Source organism: Sinocyclocheilus rhinocerous, unplaced genomic scaffold, assembly GCF_001515625.1.
Source record: "Sinocyclocheilus rhinocerous isolate Xijiao unplaced genomic scaffold, SAMN03320098_v1.1 scaffold1485, whole genome shotgun sequence".
Classification (NCBI taxonomy): domain Eukaryota; kingdom Metazoa; phylum Chordata; class Actinopteri; order Cypriniformes; family Cyprinidae; genus Sinocyclocheilus; species Sinocyclocheilus rhinocerous.
Window position 1 is genome coordinate 296,159 of NW_015628698.1, and position 6,715 is coordinate 302,873.

Consider the following 6,715-nt stretch of genomic DNA (forward strand, 5'->3'; position numbering starts at 1 on the left):
TCTGCGTGCGAGTTCATTCTACACAGAACCGTGAGAGTGATATTACTGGTTTAGTTTATCATATATACATATTTTGTAGTATATTTGATAGGGACAGTGTACAAGTGCACCAAATCCTTCTCTGATAAGAACCAGAAAATGCTTTTAATCGCATTATAATCAGATATATCTTTCCACCTGTAGTACCTAATGGCCAACAAACTCTGTTTAGTTTGTTTTTAGGAAGGCTACAACTTTACTGTTCAACATATTGTTTCAGAAATGCAAACAATTAAATATTGTTAATTTAATATTTTACAGCATAAATCTATATTATATACTAATAAACAACTCATTTAGAACATTTATATTATTTTTTAACTATTTTATAGGCCTACTGTTAATATGGTTTTAATAAAATATGATGTGTTATAGATTACTAGTATCAAGACAAGTGATTATAATGGGAAATATACTTAATTACAAGGATTAAAGTGTGACAAACTGCTAAATATTCTATATGAGGATTAACCTGCTGGCTTGCTGGAGCTTTTTATTCATGTTTGCAATATTGAACTGCATTCAGCAGCCTCCCTTCGCTCTTTCTCTCTGTCTTCTTTTTTGCGAAGGCATTTTTTATTTATTTTTGTCTACAAAGTGTGTCAACAACAGCAAATTTTGTGTTATTTATATTAAAAATGTTTGGTTACAATAATTTGATTAGACATTCTAATTCTAAAAATTTTGTGTTATTTATATAAAAAATGTTTGGTTACAATAATTTGATTAGACATTCTAATTCTAAGAATGTGGATATTTTGTTGTTATCACTTTTAAAAGACCGAGAGCAAATCATTACCGACAGAAATACAAAAACAAAGGGGCAACTCAACTGATGAGGGCAAAGGGGCAGTGGCTCTAGCCACCGGGCCACCCCCCTGTACACGGCCCTGCACCAAGATATCCCCATTTATTTGCCAGCAAAATGCATCATCTGGTGGAATTTTGACAGCTGCAGTGCTTTTGTGAAAACTAGTCATCCTTTAACATTTTTGTATCCCTGCTTGTCTGATCGAGCCCAGTGCATTATGGGTGTTTATGTTTTCCTACCTCTTTTTTTAGCAGACTGCCCTTTTTTTAACGACTGTGTAGCACCATCACATTTCTCAAATCACATCACAAATCACATTTCTACTGCATAGACAGCTAACCTTTATTAAAACCCCATCTTGCCAGAAGTGAATTACTAAGATAAAGCAAATATAGCATATATATATATAGCATATATATATCTGTAATATTTATAAATATATATAAATATATATCTGTATTTGAAAGCAATTTTGCATTTAAAACAACTGATTTGATTAGTATCTTTAGCTATAGCACATTATGCTACTGGAGAGATGCTCACAAAAAAATTGGATGCAGTAGAACAAATTAAAAATTAATAAAACTTTTGATAACCATGTTAAATGAAAATATTTAGGATTTTTCTTGAGCCTATCTGTAATTATAATGTAGAAATAATACCTTTTAATTGAACTTTACCCGATTATATTTGTCCCCACATAAAAAAAATATGGGCATGCTGATAAAAATGGTTGGGTCTATTTAATATCCCCTAAACAAGGGAGTATTATAGGAAGAACCTCAGAGAGAGTGGAGAGAGAGTGACAGATCCAAAGATTGCAGATATATTTAACATCTACAGTAAGAACAGGTTAAAGGGACCATGACAAGATTAAAGAAACATCCATATAAAAAGTTTAGACTGACCAGTTATGTTTGGTTCTTTTTGAATTCTGAAACAAATTTATCAGTGATTCTCACATATGTACTCATTCTCTTCTCTCACTGTTAACATTCAGTTCAGAAGTTTCATCCTATTTGAACATTCTGCTTTATTGTGCTTCTTGTTTCACGATTCTTCTTCAAAGAGACTCTCTCTTCCAGGCTGCCTTGGTGCTGATGTCTAAATGTTGCAAATGATGCAGAGCCCATTTTAAATAAAGAATCATTCATCACTAAGCATAGAAAAATAAACCCACTTCCTTTTAATGTCTTAATATCTGCAGATTTTAATCTCTTGTGGGATTTTGTCAAAGTACAGTGTTGATTGATTTTTTCTCTCTCTATACTTTACATGGATTTCTGTCAAATCACACACTTTTCATTCTCAGATAAATCTGCTTCACACAATGATTTTTAATTTGATGTGCTGAAAATTGCTCTTACAGTATTGCAGACAAATAGCTTTTGTTTACAGTCTATTCAAAGCAGCGTTAAAGAAGAACACCGCAATACACAGAGCAGAGTAAACTGGTGATCTTTATAACAGCGATACATCCAAGCATCTTCAGAATACCAGTGTCAACATCTTTTTTTTTTAATTTGCACACATTTATATTCTAAGCACTTTACCGGTGGATGTTTTTGAGAGCTTAATACTCTGTAGCATGCATAAACATAAATTTTTGCTGACCTTGATGCACCAAGAGATTTAGCAAAAATAGCCTGTCCTCTGCTCATCCCAGTAACGTCAACTGACATTACAAGCAAAATAGCTTTCACTAACTCACAACAGCATAACAGAGGTTAAATTTCAGTCTAGTGCAGCTGCAATCTGCAACTACCATATTTATATACACATATGTATACACAGGCACTGGTTCGCAGTAGTAATTGAATGTCTGGGTCAGTTCTATTTCCTAATTGTTGCTATTTCTTAGAACTGACTGCCAGACATTGCTATGTGCTTTCACACTGCAGGGGACCTGACCATCATTATACACAAAACAGCATACCCAGTGGTGTAGTGGAGGGTATACGCAGGTATACGGCGTATACCCACTTCTTCATCAGTCGGCTTTGCGTATACCCACTTCTAAATCCCCTCTGATGCGCATCATTCATTAGTGTCCTGCATTAAGCAAAATCATGACAGTCCACCACATGAATAGCTAATCCAATCGCATGTAAAAAAAAAAATAAAAAATACAAATATTCCCTAAAAACACCCAGTAAAGACAGTGATGCGGTCAGGACCGTGGCGCCGGCTTCCTTTGAAATATGTTTGATGATTGCGCCTGCGCTCTCGCCCGCTCCGTCAGTCAGAGAGGATGCCGATTGCCGACAGTGACAGAGATGCTGCTTCTTCATGCGCAGTTTTACACGTCACTGTTTATAACACGTCATGGGGCATAAATTAAGAGTATACCCACTTCTCCAGGCACCACTACACCGCTGAGCATACCACAGGGAAGAATTAAGGCTGCAGACAACTATCAATGATAATATTTTGAAGAATGTTATAGTTTTACATTCAGAGGCTTAATTTAGATATTCATTTTTGGGGAAGGTAATTTAAATGTAATTGTCCATAGGGAAAAAAATAAATGAGAGAAAATTTTACTATCAGTGCTGAAACATATTTAGCCAGAAACTTCATGGAGCTTCAAAGTTGAATTTTTTTTTTGTTAAGTTTTAGATCAACTAGGAAGACTACATTGCATTTCTGAAGGACATCTGATGATCAAACAGAACATTTTATATTCAAATAATTGCACGTTTAAAAGAATAGGTCACTCAGAAAAAAAACTGTCCTTTTTACTCCCTCATGTTGTTCCAAACCTGTACCACTTGGTGACATCCTGGATGTCAATATTGTCAGAGAATAAGAGCTTAAATATATCAGTGTAATGTGAAATGTATCTCTGATATGATACTTCCATAGTAGCTTAACAGCCTCATTCTTCAAAGTTCATATTTTGTCCTATTTCTTTGTATAATGATTGCTAAACAGCAGGGGTGTAAAGTAACGAATTACAAATACTCACGTTACAGTAATTAAGTAGTTTTTATCAGTAATTGTACTTTTTTGAGTAGGTTAAAAATTGTGTACTTTTACTTTTACTTGAGTACATTTTAAGTGATGTATCGGTACTTTTACTCCACGGTTGAGGGTATTGCATACAGTGTTAACTCCCGCAAGTGCCACGTTCAGTAAATTCCCACTCACTTATGAGACGCGTGATCTGCGCTGCCTCGTCTCTCCCTCGCGTGCGTTCTGCAGCAGTCACTTGGGTAAGTCGTCGTTGCTTGTTGACTTTTGATGAGTTTGAGCGCCTGATACGCGCTGTGAAAAAATGTGTTGGAAACACAAATTGAGGACCAAATCTGCACCTTATTGATGACCCGTGGCGTTAATATACTGCATCTGTGCCAGCGCGTGATGTAATAAAACTGCACAGTGGCTTGTACATAAACACAAATCTTTTCTAGGATACAGAAAGACACAGCTCTAATCCCCCTGACTAGAAAGACAAGCTTAATCTAATAACAGTGTTCAATGAGAAAAGGGTTACCCATATACCTGCCTGGGGTCAAAGTCTCTGTTTACTATTGAAAGGAGTATTAACAGTGGTTTCAAATGAAACAGAAGAAATCAGGGGTATTGTTGATGCTACTATTCTAACTGCCATATCCCAGCATATACGTATAGTGTGTTATCTTTATTGTCACAAAGGTCAGAAATTAATCAGGGCTTGGGGGCAAAAATGCTTTGGATGGTGGATTGCTATTATGGTGTTGAGTGAAGGCTTTAGTTAGGTTAGAATGATGTGTCAATGAGATACATTATAATTATTTAATGCCCTTGCATTAGAAAAAAGAAACAGTTTTGAAATAAGCAGAGTACACCAGCTTCACCAAAAGGAGCAGTAAGCAACACAATATCTTGGCAATTCGTAACTATTTTATGCTTTGGCAGATTAGTGGCTAATTTGTATTAGTTCATACAATCTCATGTGTATGTTTTTGTGTGACCTGCTTACATCCCAGTGAAGTTTATGTTTATGTTTGTCAATAATAATAATAATAATAATAATAATAATAATAATAATATTAGTAATAATAATAATAATAATAATAATAAAACTACTACTTAAAAACAATATCAATAACATAAAAGGGTGAATTTATTGTCATTTGCTATTGTTTTACATGACAAAAACCTCACAAGCTAATACCCTGCTTTTATGTCCTTTTTATGTCTCTGTTTATTGCAATTGCATGCAAAATAGCGACCAGTGCTTTTTTCCCTACACAGTAAGGTAAGTCATAAAGGTGTGAAACAACATGAGGGTGAGTAAATGATTAATTGTCATTGTTGGATAAGCAATTTTTTAAGAATGTAGGTTGCAGATTCAGTCTACAGTTCAGCTTCTGAACCAGGTCAAGACAAGATAGCTGTACTTGCTAAGGCAACATCCATGTTTCTAACTCTTCTAAATCCTGGTTATACAGTTAGTCACACATGCAATTAATTCATTCAGTCAAAATTTCTAGCTAGGAGAAATATACAGTATATCATTCATTCATCATTTGCTTAAAATAGACTTCCTTCCATGCAAAGAGCCTTCTCTAATCATAGATTTAGACACCCAAGATCATTTGAAAAGCTGCCTACACACACATGCTACAAACAGATACAAACATATTCATGCTTGGTAAGGCTGAAAGTGTGGGAGTCAGGTGCACAATTCCAGCTTTGTGCTGGCAAAAATCACAAGAAGGAGATCCAGTATAAAGGCATCACCCCAAATATGCAAATTCTTTATTGTTTCATTTAATCTCCTTTGCATCCAGTATACAAATTATTATAGAAAAAGTATCCGTGTAGCTACCTGGTGTTGAGTACCTTGCTCAAGGGCACAAGGTGATTTAATCTCATGAACAGTCATGGCCAAAAGTTTTGGCAGTGACATACATTTTGTGTTTTGCAAAGTTTGCTGCTTAAGCTGTTGTGGTGTTCATTCACATTGTTTCTAGATTATTGTGTAGAGTGATCAGATGCATTTTAAATAATTCTTAAAAGCTTCATTGGCCAAAAAATGTTTTTCACAAAAAACAAAAACAAAACAAATTTCACAGTTTTTTGATCCTGACACAAAATGACAAGCTAAAATTAATTGACTAATCATAAAAGCAGCGCATGTGAAAGTGTGAATGAGTACTAGTCAGGTAAAATCACTATCATACTAATTAGATTGTAAGAGCAGACTGATTGCTATAAAAGGAGGGAAGAAGCACTTCCAATCATTGTGTTCTTGTTAGCAATGGTTACCTCCAAAGAAACACGTGCAGGCATCATCGTTTTGCATCAAAATGGCCTCACATGTAAGGAAATTGCTACAAAGAATATTGCACCTGAAAGAACCATTTACCGGATCATCAAGAACTTCAAGGAGAGAGGACCGACTGCAGTGAAGTCATCTTCAGGACGTCCCAGAGTGTCCAGCAAGCGCCAGGACCATCTCCTCCTGAGGAGTCAGCTACTGAATCGTGTCACCACCAGTGTAGAGCTTGCTCAGGAATGGCAGCATGCTGGTGTGAGAGCATCTGCACACACAGTGAGGCCAAGACTTTTGGACAACGGCCTGGTGTCAAGAAGGGCAGCAAAGAAGCCACTTCTCTCCAAGAAAAATGTCAAGGACAGACTGAAATTATGCTGGAAGCACAAGGATTGGACAGCAGAAGACTGGTGCAAAGTTATTTTCTCTGATGAAGCTCCCTTCCAATTGTTTGGGACATCTAGAAAATCGATTGTTCGGAGAAGAAAAGGTGAACGCTACCATGAGTCCTGTGTTGTGCCAACAGAGAAGCATCCTGAGACCATCCATGTGTGGGGTTGCTTTTCAAAACAAAGGGAGTGGACTCTCTCATAATTCTGCCC

The 6,715-nt window shown here is 36.0% G+C and overlaps 1 protein-coding gene across 3 annotated transcripts in view; it reads right to left on the reverse strand.

The window, feature by feature from the left end:
- LOC107738307 (beta-galactoside alpha-2,6-sialyltransferase 2-like) overlaps positions 1 to 6,715 on the reverse strand; it is a 29,471-nt gene that overhangs the window by 13,964 nt on the left and 8,792 nt on the right. The window lies entirely within an intron of this gene.